Source organism: Chiloscyllium plagiosum, unplaced genomic scaffold (genome assembly GCF_037043375.1).
Source record: "Chiloscyllium plagiosum isolate Xiang-an unplaced genomic scaffold, Cpla_swu_hap1 HiC_scaffold_3, whole genome shotgun sequence".
Classification (NCBI taxonomy): domain Eukaryota; kingdom Metazoa; phylum Chordata; class Chondrichthyes; order Orectolobiformes; family Hemiscylliidae; genus Chiloscyllium; species Chiloscyllium plagiosum.
Window position 1 is genome coordinate 165599896 of NW_028270141.1, and position 10955 is coordinate 165610850.

Sequence of the window (10955 nt, forward strand, 5' to 3'; positions counted from 1 at the left end):
CAATCAGGCTAGCAAAAGCGCGCGAAAACAAAACATGTAAGCATTCTTATTCAGTTTGCAAGTTGCGGAATCACGCCTCCCTTTTCCCATCCTATCATAAGCCGATTACCTCACTCGTTTTTCTCTAATTTTCCTTATCTGACTACCCTGCTGTCCTTGTCCTTGTCTGTTACAGCCTGTCTGCTATTTTATCCAGTTCCCCTTATCATACTATAAGCTTATTGTGAAATGCCCCTACTGCTACTTTTGTGGTCAGCTACAACACTTTAAAGTTATTTCTTAGTTTACAACTATTTCTTAAACAAAAACCTCTATATTCGTTAAAATCTTAGCCTTAGGTATGCTGCAAGAATCCCGCGACCGTTTGTGTAATGTTCCCCTTCCCCTCCCCCCACAACACCCCGTCACCCATCTGCAAAAACAACATCTCTAACTGCATTTCTAATCTCCCACAAACTGTCAGGGACATTTAAGCTACTGCTCGGCGAGCACACGCTGGACGGCAGTAAATTGAGGGGTGTGTAGGTTAGGTTGATCTTAGATTAAGAAAACTGCTCGGCACGACATCGTGGGCCGAAGGGCCTGTACTGTGCAATGTTCTAACTGCAGGCACATCCACACACATCAAAGACATGGAGGGCTCGGCTGAATCTATTGCTTTCTTCTCTACGTGTCACGTTTCATCGAGGTAGCGTCCTAGGCCCAAGCATCTTCAGCGAGTGGTGAGAATATGCAGTGCACTGCCTGAGAGAGAGGGTGCTGGAGGCAGATTCAATGGTGACTTTGGTCGGAGGGTCGGATACTTATCTGAAGAGAGAATATTTGCTGCAGGGCGAGTGGGACTGGGGAAGTTGCTCGTGCAGAGAGCTGATGCAGACATGACAGGCTGAATGTATCATTCAATGCGTGCAGTTCTGCAGTTGGTTACCGCCTCCTCAAAAACGCTGTGCTGGTCACGTGAGAAGTCACGTAAGCTTAGCCCTGACCCACTTGATTGGTGAGATACTGACGATCTCTACATGACCATGAGACAGTGGTTCACTGACAGGGGAAAAAAAGCAACTGCTGTAAACGGACCTGCTGCTCTCGTTAGAAATCCTGGGAGGACTACGGCGACAGGGAAACTGTCAGCAGTGATCTACAAGTCTTTGAACAGAATCAAGCTGATTGAAAACATGGAGGACAAATGGGACTTGAGGCAGTCCGCGGTATTGTAGTTATCGCTTCTCGGCCTTTTGGCTAAGATCAAGTGTAGTGTCTGTTCTTATCAGGACAGGGGTCGAGTTGCGAGTCATCAGAGCTAGTGGAGATCATCGCTGGATCGTGATTGGACGTTGGAGGATTGTTTGGTTGTGCTGACCTGCTATTGGTGGATCTTCATGCTGGCTCCGGCCTAACGCCAATTCAGGGACCAGCCAACCTCCGAGCTATGGCCTCAACAGCTGCGCGCAGCCCTGGGCAGGGGGTTCGAAACACCGTCCGGGTGTCTGTCAAGCAGGTGGAGGGCCGTACACCGGTGGATCGCATCCTGTTTATTAAGAAGGTATTGCTAGGATGCTGTGGGTTCGCTGCAGCAGACGTGTACTGCCTGCAGGATTTCCCTGGGGCAGGCTACTTTGATGTGACCTTCAGGAGCGTGAAGCAGTGCGAACAGCTCCTGAAGGTCTTCAAGGAGAAGGAAGGGGAGCCGCTGTTCTCCATCTTGTCGGCAACCCCATTGTGTGTGCTTCCTGCACAGAGGAGCCGGGTGGTTACAATCCATATGTACAACCCCTATGTTCCAGCGGCTGATGTCCTGACTTTCCTGGGAAGGTACGTCCAAGTTGAGGGAGAAGCCACCGACGTGATCGACCCCTTTGGGATCTGGACCAGTAAGCGACAGGTCAGAGTGACTCTGAGGGTCGATGGCAATGGGAACATTCTTCACCCACCCTCGAGCTTCGCAATTGGAGGGAACAGAGGCTACCTGACATATGCAGGGCAGCCAAAAGTGTGCCGAGCCTGCGGGAAGTCGGGACATGTGCTGGCGGATTGCAAAGTGACCATCTGCAGGAACTGCAAACAGGAGGGTCACCTGACTAAGGACTGTCAGGAAGAAAAGAGCTGCAACCTGTGCGGAGAGGTGGGCCACGTGTACAAGACCTGCCCAAGACGGGGGGGCCCCACTTACGCACAGATGGCTGGAGGTGGCAAGGCGAGCCGTGGACCCCCAAAGACCAGTAACGTCCACCTAGACAGCAGGGAAACAGAGTCTGGTGGCACCCAGAAAGAAGAACAGGCTGGAGTAGAGGAGGTGGCAGCCAGCGGAGAGACACAGCAGCTGATCCTAGCTCTCGCTGGGCAGATGGAAGCAATGGAGGAGGAGCTAATCGAGCAGGCAGAGGAGTGGATACCTGTTATAAACAGGAAGAGAAAATCCGGCCACGCCCACAAAGCCTTCGAGCAAAGGGGGAAAAGACAGCTGCACGAGGGAGGGACGGCCAGCTCTTCGGATGGGGAAGACGGGCACAAAGAACATCATCACCACCAGAAGAAGAGACAGAGTGCCGTAGATAAAGAGGAGGGCATTTCCTCCCAACCAGGAAACAACGGACCCCCTGAAGTCCACCCTCCACCCAGTGAGAACCAGGGGGTACCCACTGTCCCACAACTACAGGTAACTGAGAGCTGCGATCCTCTGACAGTCCCATTGTCAGACACAGAACTGGACGGTGCGGACCCTTGCCTTGGCTCAATGACACCAGAGCAGGTAAATGACCCCAGTGAGGGCCTGGATAGCTACCTCAGCCCAGCGAAGGTCCAGCAGTTTGTGCACACCATGGGGATGCAGACAGCTACCCCAGAGACAGGACAGTCAAATGGACAATGGTAACCCCATAAACTGGGGGTTAAAGACGTTTTTCCTTTGCTCTCATATAACAGGGCACCCACTCAGTAGGTGGGTTCCGCTGAAGCCACAGCTAAATAATAAGAGACTGGATGGTTAATGAAGGGAACTGTAAATAGGATAACTGTAAATTTGAGTAATTCAATCTGTTCTTTACGACATGGAATGTATATATTTATGAACGATATGACAAATTGTACAAGTACCAAAGATTTATTTATATGAATAAAGTATATTTTGAAATAAAAAAAAAAAATCTGTTCTTATCAGTTTAATATCTGATACGTCCCTTATCTGGGGACCATATATTAAATTGATTTTTGGAGCAGGGAGATGGAATAGGGGCTTGCTCCGTCCACTCCACGCATCGACCTGGTATTGCAGTACCTCCGGGAACGGTGCACCCCTCATCTATAAATCTAAAAACAGCTTCATGTTTATAACTCAGGCTTTCGGTGCTTTGTGTCTGCTGGATGGGTTTGAGTACCAAGTGCTTCATTTCTCACACCTCACATCCAACCGGGCGTGAGTCGATTCAAACTCGTCTGTTCTAAGGTGGCTGCTCAGCTCCCGCTCCCTATCCTTCTCTCGCCATCTCTGTCTCTTGCGCACCTTGACACTTGCTCTCAATGTCATCCCCTCGGACCCCTGCTGCGTGCTGCACCTTCCCGCCAACGCCGGGCCCCGATCACACCACATGGTGTCAGAATTTGGGAGTCGCAGCAACCGTAGCTGCCCACCAGCTTTTCATACTCGCGAGCGACATTTCAGAAAAACAAGAGAAGGTCAACTGTGCTACGTTGCTGCATGCTGCTGGGGATGAAGCTATCTCGGGGTTCAGTCGTTTTGATTTTGATGACTTGAAAGAGAGATTTCGAGAACACTGTGAGCTAGGACAAAAATCATCGGGACGTATTTAAGGCACATGCTTTTCATCAGACTGCAAGGGCAGGCGGAATCGATAGGTACGTATGTGACTGACCGGAAAAACGAGGCAAAGGACTGTGAGTTTCAGCCATTTTCCGATTCACGGAGCCGCGACAGAATCGTGTGTGCTATCACGAATGACTGAGTCAGAGGCAGGTTACTCAGAGAGTCAATTCTCACTGGGAAAAGCAAAGAGACAGCACTAACTCGACAACAGCACGTGAGAAAACGTAGAACAAACAAACCAATGTTTGCTGACCGGAACTGGCCTGGAAAGATAATAAGGCAGGTAGGAGCACTGCAGATTATCCGGCACCTGGGCTGTGTACGCAGGGACTGGCACAACACCCCCTTGCCTTCTTTTGCACTTAGAATGCTGCCAGTTCTGGCTGAGGCAGCAAAGTCAGTCTCACACAAGCAGCGTGTGCCAGCTGTCTGTGACAACAAATTCCAAAGACTCACAACCCTCTGAGAGAAGACGTTTCTCCTGATCTCACTCTTAAATTGGTGCCTCTTTATTCTGTTCAGTTCTAGACACTCCCATGAGGGAAAATGTCCTCTCAGCATTTACCCTGTCGAGCCACGTAAGAATCCAATATGTTTCAATAAGATTGTGTCTCATTCATTTAAACTCAGGATCTACACTCATCTGGAGGTAGGGTTTACCGGGCTCAGTTTTACTGAAAAGCTGACCTCCGGCTAGTTCAGCAAATAGGTCGTTGAGCAAAGGGAAAGGAAACCGCCTAGCACACACCAGCAGGTGAACTGTTGCAGCATGATATTGCGGCTCCGGCACTCAATCCCTCTACGAATGAAACCTAACAGCCTTCTTAACAGCACTATCCACTTGGGTGGCAACTTTCAGGGATCTATGTACATGGGACTCCAAGATCCCTCTGCACATCCACACTACCAAGAATCTTTCCATCGACCCAGTACTCTGCCTTCCTGTTATTCTTCCCAAAGTGCATCACCTCACATTTAGCTGCATTGAACTCCATTTGCCACCTCTCAGCCCAATTCTGCAGTTTATCCAAGTCCCCCTGCAACCTGTAACATTCTTCCACACTGACCACCACTCCACCGACTTTAGCGTCGTCTGCAAATTTACTAATCCATCCACCTATGTTATGCCTGCATCTAAGTCATTTATAAAAATGACAAACAGCAGTGGTCCCAAAACAGACCCTTGTGGCACACCACTAGTAACCGGACTCCAGGCTGAATATTTTCCATCAACCACCACCCGCTGCCTTCTTTCAGAAAGCCAGTTTCTAAGCCAAGCTGCTAAATCACCCTCAGTTCCATGCCTCTGCATTTTCTCCAACAGCCTACCACGTGGAACCTTATCAAAGGCTCCCGGCGTCCTGCTTCTCTATCCCATTGAAAACAATAGCGTGCTTCTTTAGAATTCTTGATCAGTCACTCTCAGAATCTTGACAAGTGATTGCCTTCGGCCCAGTTGAGTTTGATTCTGTCCAACCACATTCTTGCCCATAAAGCTCTAAGATTTCCTTTGTTGACGCGCAGGCTGTGTCTTCAGACTGACCGTATAACTGAACGTTCCCACCGTGAAAGCACCTGTGTGTGTTCCTCGCTCAGTTTCTGAAGGTTGCAGCGCAACGTGACTCAGCCGTATCAATGAAACCGGTGTCCACCTCCATTCTTACCGGTTTGCCGTTCAGTAAGGGAGCGACCGGGGCGTCGGCAGCTATCGCCAGTATCTGTAACAACAACACCTCATTGGTTTGTGCGCCTGGGCTTTTGTCTTCTTGCCCTTTTTGTACCATTTAGGATTTCTTCCTGTACTTTCGCTGCAGGTTATTGGTACTTTCTCCCCCGAGCGCACCCACTTAATATATTCTTTTTTAATGCTGCAGTTTCTGCACACAGCTTCTTTCCAGCAGCAATTTGCTGCTGCCTGACATGTGTTTCCACAGCAGTGGCAGTTTTGTGTCTGCGTTGGTGCTTGTCCCTGGGCCACCATTTTGTGAACTCTCAGCCACCATTTTGTGAGGTGTTGACCTTCCTTGGCTGCGAGTTCCATCACGGTTGCCATTCCCAGCACTTTCATTTAAGTGTAGTCACCTTTGCGTCAGTAATCTCTTCTGGATCGCTTCACATCTTACGGCAGGCTGCTACAAAAGGTAGAGTCTCGTGGGATCTGAGGTGAGTCGGCTAGCTGGATACAAAACCGACTCGGGGCGCATTTTTCGGAAAGGAGATCAGTAACTAGTGGCGTCCCGCAGGGCTCAGTGCTAGGACCTTTGTTGTTTGTGACGTGTAAATAAATGATCTGTACAAAGAGCTGTACAAAACTCCAGTTAGGCTACAATTGGGATATCGCGCGCAATGCTGTTCGGCACACTACCAGAAGGACGTGGATGCTTTGGAGAGGGTGCAGAGAAGGTTTACCAGCACGTTGCCTGCCCTGGAGCGCTTCTGCTGTGAGGAGAGATTGAATAAACTTGGATTGTCGTCACTGCAAAGACGGAAGCTGAGGGGCGACCTGATAGTGGTCGACAGCATACTGAGAGGCATCGAAAGGGTGGGGTGGCGAGTCAGTGGGTACAGGTTCACGGTGAGAGGGGGAAAGTGAGAAGGGAAAAGTGCGGGGAAAGGTTTTCACACAGAGGATGGTGGGTGCCTGGAACGCGTTGCCAGTCGAAGCGCTGGAAGCAGGCACATTAGGAACGTGGGTTGGTACATTAGGAACTTGCAGCGTGGGTTGGTACCTGGGACTTCGATGTTGTGGCTATTACGGAGACATGGGTAGAACAGGGACAGGATTGGCTGTTGCAGGTTCCAGGGTTTAAATGTTTTAGTAGGGTCAGAGGTGGGGGTAAAAGAGGGGGAGGTGTGGCATTGCTTGTCAAAGATAGTATTACAGCTGTGGAAAGGACGATGGATGAAGACTCGCCGTCTGAGGTAGTTTGGGCTGAGGTTAGGAATAGGAAAGGTGAGCTCACCCTGTTAGTAATTTTTTACAGGCCTCCTAATAGTCCTAGAAACGTAGAAGAAAGGATTGCGAGGATGATTCAAGAGAAGAGTGAAAGTAATAGGGTGGTTGTTATGGGGGACTTTAACTTTCCTGATATTGATTGGGAAAGCTATAGCTCAAGTTCGTTAGATGGGTCAGTGTTTGTCCAATGTGTGCAGGAGGGTTTCCTGACACAATATGTAGATAGGCCAACAAGAGGTGAGGCCATACTGGATTTGGTTCTGGGTAACGAACCAGGCCAGGTGTTAGAATTAGAGGTAGGTGAGCACTTTGGGGACAGTGACCACAATTCGGTGACTTTTACTCTCGCGATGGAGAGGGATAAGTGTGCACTACAGGGCAAGAGTTATAGCTGGGGGCAGGGAAATTATGATGCGGTGAGGCATGACTTAGGATGTGTGGCTTGGAAAAGTAAGCTTCAAGACAAGGGCGTAACTGATATGTGGAGCTTGTTCAAGGAGCAACTATTGAGTGTCCTTGATAAGTATGTACCCGTCAGGCAGGGAGGAAAGGGTCGTGTGAGGGAGCCGTGGTTTAATAAGGAATTGGAATCCCTTGTTAAATGGAAGAGGGCGGCCTATGTAAAGATGAGGCGTGAAGGTTCAATTGGGGCGATTGAGAGTTATACGGTAGCCAGGAAGGACCTGAAGAGAGAGCTAAGAGCAGCAAGGAGGGGACATGAAAGGGCCTTAGTTGGTAGGATTAGGGAAAACCCTAAGGCTTTCTATAGGTATGTCAGGAATAAAAGAATGACTAGGGTAGGAATAGGTCCAGTCAAGGATAGTCGTGGGAAGTTGCGTGTGGAGGCTGAAGAGATTGGGGAGACATTGAATGAATACTTTTCGTCAGTATTCAATCAGGAACAGGACATTGTTGTCAATGTGAGTACTGAGTCACAATTAAGTAGAATGGATGGCTTTGAGGTATGTAGAGAAGAGGTGTTGGAAATTCTGGAAAGGGTGAAAATAGATAGGTCCCCTGGGCCTGATGGCATTTATCCTAGGATTCTCCGGGAAGCAAGGGAGGAGATTGCAGAGCCATTGGCCTTGATTTTTATGTCCTCGTTGTCTACAGGAGTAGTGCCAGAAGATTGGAGGCTAGCAAATGTGGTTCCCTTGTTCAAGAAGGGGAGTAGGGATAACCCTAGTAACTATTGGCTGGTGAGTCTCACTTCTGTTGTGGGCAAAATCTTAGAGAGAATTCTAAGGGATAGGATTTATGAACATCTGGATAGGAATAATGTGATCAAGGATAGTCAGCATGGTTTTGTGAAGGGCAGGTCGTGCCTCACAAACCTTATTGAATTCTTTGAGAAGGTGACTAAGGAGGTGAACGAGGGGAAAGCGGTAGATGTGGTGTATATGGATTTTAGTAAGGCGTTTGATAAGGTTCCTCATGGTGGACTACTGCAAAAAACACGGAGGTATGGCATTGAGGGTGAGTTGGAGGTTTGGATTAGGAGTTGGCTGGCTGGAAGAAGACAGAGGGTAGTAGTTGATGGCAAAGGTTCATCTTGGAGTGCCGTCACTAGCGGTGTTCCGCAAGGATCTGTTTTGGGACCATTGCTGTTTGTCATTTTTATAAATGACCTGGAGGAGGGGTTAGAAGGTTGGGTGAGCAAGTTTGCGGATGATACGAAAGTCGGAGGAGTTGTAGACAGTGAGGAAGGATGTGGCAGGTTACAGCGGGATATAGATAAGCTGCAGAACTGGGCAGAAAGGTGGCAAATGGCGTTCAATGTAGCTAAGTGTGAGGTGATTCACTTTGGTAAGAGTAATAAAAAGATGGGGTACTGGGCTAATGGACGGATACTTGGTAGTGTGGATGAGCAGAGGGATCTTGGTGTCCATGTACACAGATCTTTGAAAGTTGCCACCCAGGTAAATAGTGCGGTGAAGAAGGCATATGGCGTACTGGCTTTTATTGGTAGAGGAATTGAGTTCCGGAGTACTGAGGTCATGTTGCAGTTGTATAAGACTCTGGTGCGTCCGCATCTGGAGTATTGTGTGCAGTTTTGGTCGCCATACTATAGGAAGGATGTGGAGGCACTGGAACGGGTGCAGAGGAGGTTTACCAGGATGTTGCCTGGTATGGTAGAGAGATCATATGAGGAAAGGCTGAGGCACTTGGGGTTGTTTTCATTGGAGAAAAGAAGGTTTAGGGGTGACTTGATAGAGGTGTACAAGATGATTAGGGGTTTAGATAGGGTCGACAGTGAGAATCTTTTTCCAAGGGGGCATAGCTTTAAATTAAGGGGGGGTAGGTATAGGACAGATGTTAGGGGTAGGTTCTTTACTCAGCGAGTCGTGAGTTCATGGAATGCCCTGCCAGTAGCAGTGGTGGACTCTCCCTCATTATGGGCATTTAAGCAGGCATTGGATAGGCATATGGAGGATAGTGGGCTAGTGTAGGTTAGGTGGGCTTGGATCGGCGCAACATCGAGGGCCGAAGGGCCTGTACTGCGCTGAATTCTTCTATGTTCTATGTTTAAGGCTCACCTTGTTAGACACGTGAACGGGAGGCGGAACGGCGGGACTGAAACCACGTCTGGGCAACAAGTAGCACGTCCAAACAAGGAGTAGGAATCGGCACAGGCTCGCTGGGCCCTGTGTTATCGACCCGACGTGCCAAAGTCTCCGGCCACGTGTATAACTTTGGTGAATTTCTGCAAATACCTTGTAGACGGGGCTGTGACAGGGACCTTATTGGGGTGTCGACGATAATGAGGGCCACGGCGGGCATTTTTGCTGAGTTTGCAGATGGCACAAAGATAGCGAGAGGGACAGGTAGTTTTGAGGAAACGGGCAGGCTGCAGAAGGGCGTGGAGATGAAGGGCGAGTGGGGAAAGAAGTGACCAAGTGTGCGGTTTTGCACTTTGGTAGCAAGAACAATCGGGTAGATGATTTTCTGAACGAGGGAAAGGCTTTGCAAATCTGAAGCGCTGAGGGTCTTGGGAGTCTTAGTTCCAGGTTGTTTCATGATTAACATGCAGGTTCATCCGATGGTTCGGAAGGCAAATGCAGTGTCGGCATTCATTTCAAGCGGGCGAGAAAAAAGGAGCAGAGACGTGCTGCTGAGGCTGCATCAGACTCTGGTCTGACCACAGGTGGAATATCGGGAGCAGTTTTGTGCCCTGTACCAAAGGAAGGGATGCGCTGGTGTTGGAGGGAGTCTAGAGAAGGTTTACAAGCGTGTTCCCCCTGGGGCTGAAGGGTTTGTCACACGAGGTCTCTGGGTCTATACCCGATGGTGTTTCGAAAGGTAAGGCGGGATCTGACTGAACCTTACAGGCTACTGGGAGGCCTGGTCAGAGTGGATGTGAAGAAGATTAGATTAGATTACATTACATTACAGTGTGGAAACAGGCCCTTCGACCCAACAAGTCCACACCGACCCGCCGAAGCGCAACCCACCCATACCCCTACATTTGCCCCTTACCTAACACTACGGGCAATTTAGCATGGCCAATTCACCTGACCTGCACATCTTTGGACTGTGGGAGGAAACCGGAGCACCCGGAGGAAACCCACGCAGGCACGGGGAGAACGTGCAAACTCCACACAGTCAGTCGCCTGAGGCGGGAATTGAACCCGATGATCCCACTAGTAGGCGAGACGAGGACCTGGAAGTACAGCCTCAGGGTGAAGGGTCGTCCCTTCAGGCTGAGATGAGGTTGCATTTAAGACAGAGATAGAGAGGTTCTTGATTATAAGGGGATCAAGGGTTGTGGGGAGAGGGCAGGAGAATCGGGGTTGAGAAACCTGTGAGCCACGACCGAATGGCGGAGCGTGGGCCGAATGGCCCGATTCTGCTCCTACGTCTTATGGGCCGTCAGACCTTCCGTGGTCTTGCGGTCATGACAGAAAGCAGTTGTTTCCCAGAGGGTGGCGGCGGTCTGGAATGCACTGCTTGGGAGGGTAGCGAGGCGGGGAACCTCAAAACCTTGAAAAACTACTTGGATGAGCACTGGAAATGTCATAACCTTTCCTGGCTACGGACCAAGTGCTGGAAAGTGGGACTAGAGCAGACTTAGAGTAGCTTTGTCAGTGCGGACTCGGAGGGCCAAAGGGCCTCTTCTGTACTGTGTGACTGTGTGGGGAAGCTTTCTGATTCCCATCTGTTGATTGAGGCCGCCCCATT

The 10955-nt window shown here is 49.7% G+C and overlaps 2 pseudogenes; both read left to right on the forward strand.

Moving 5' to 3' along the window:
• The first annotated feature begins 1219 nt into the window (after positions 1–1219).
• On the forward strand, positions 1220–1424 carry LOC148151804 (U2 spliceosomal RNA; annotated as a pseudogene).
• A 1695-nt stretch (positions 1425–3119) lies between these two features.
• On the forward strand, positions 3120–3296 carry LOC148151805 (U2 spliceosomal RNA; annotated as a pseudogene).
• Positions 3297–10955: the final 7659 nt, after the last annotated feature.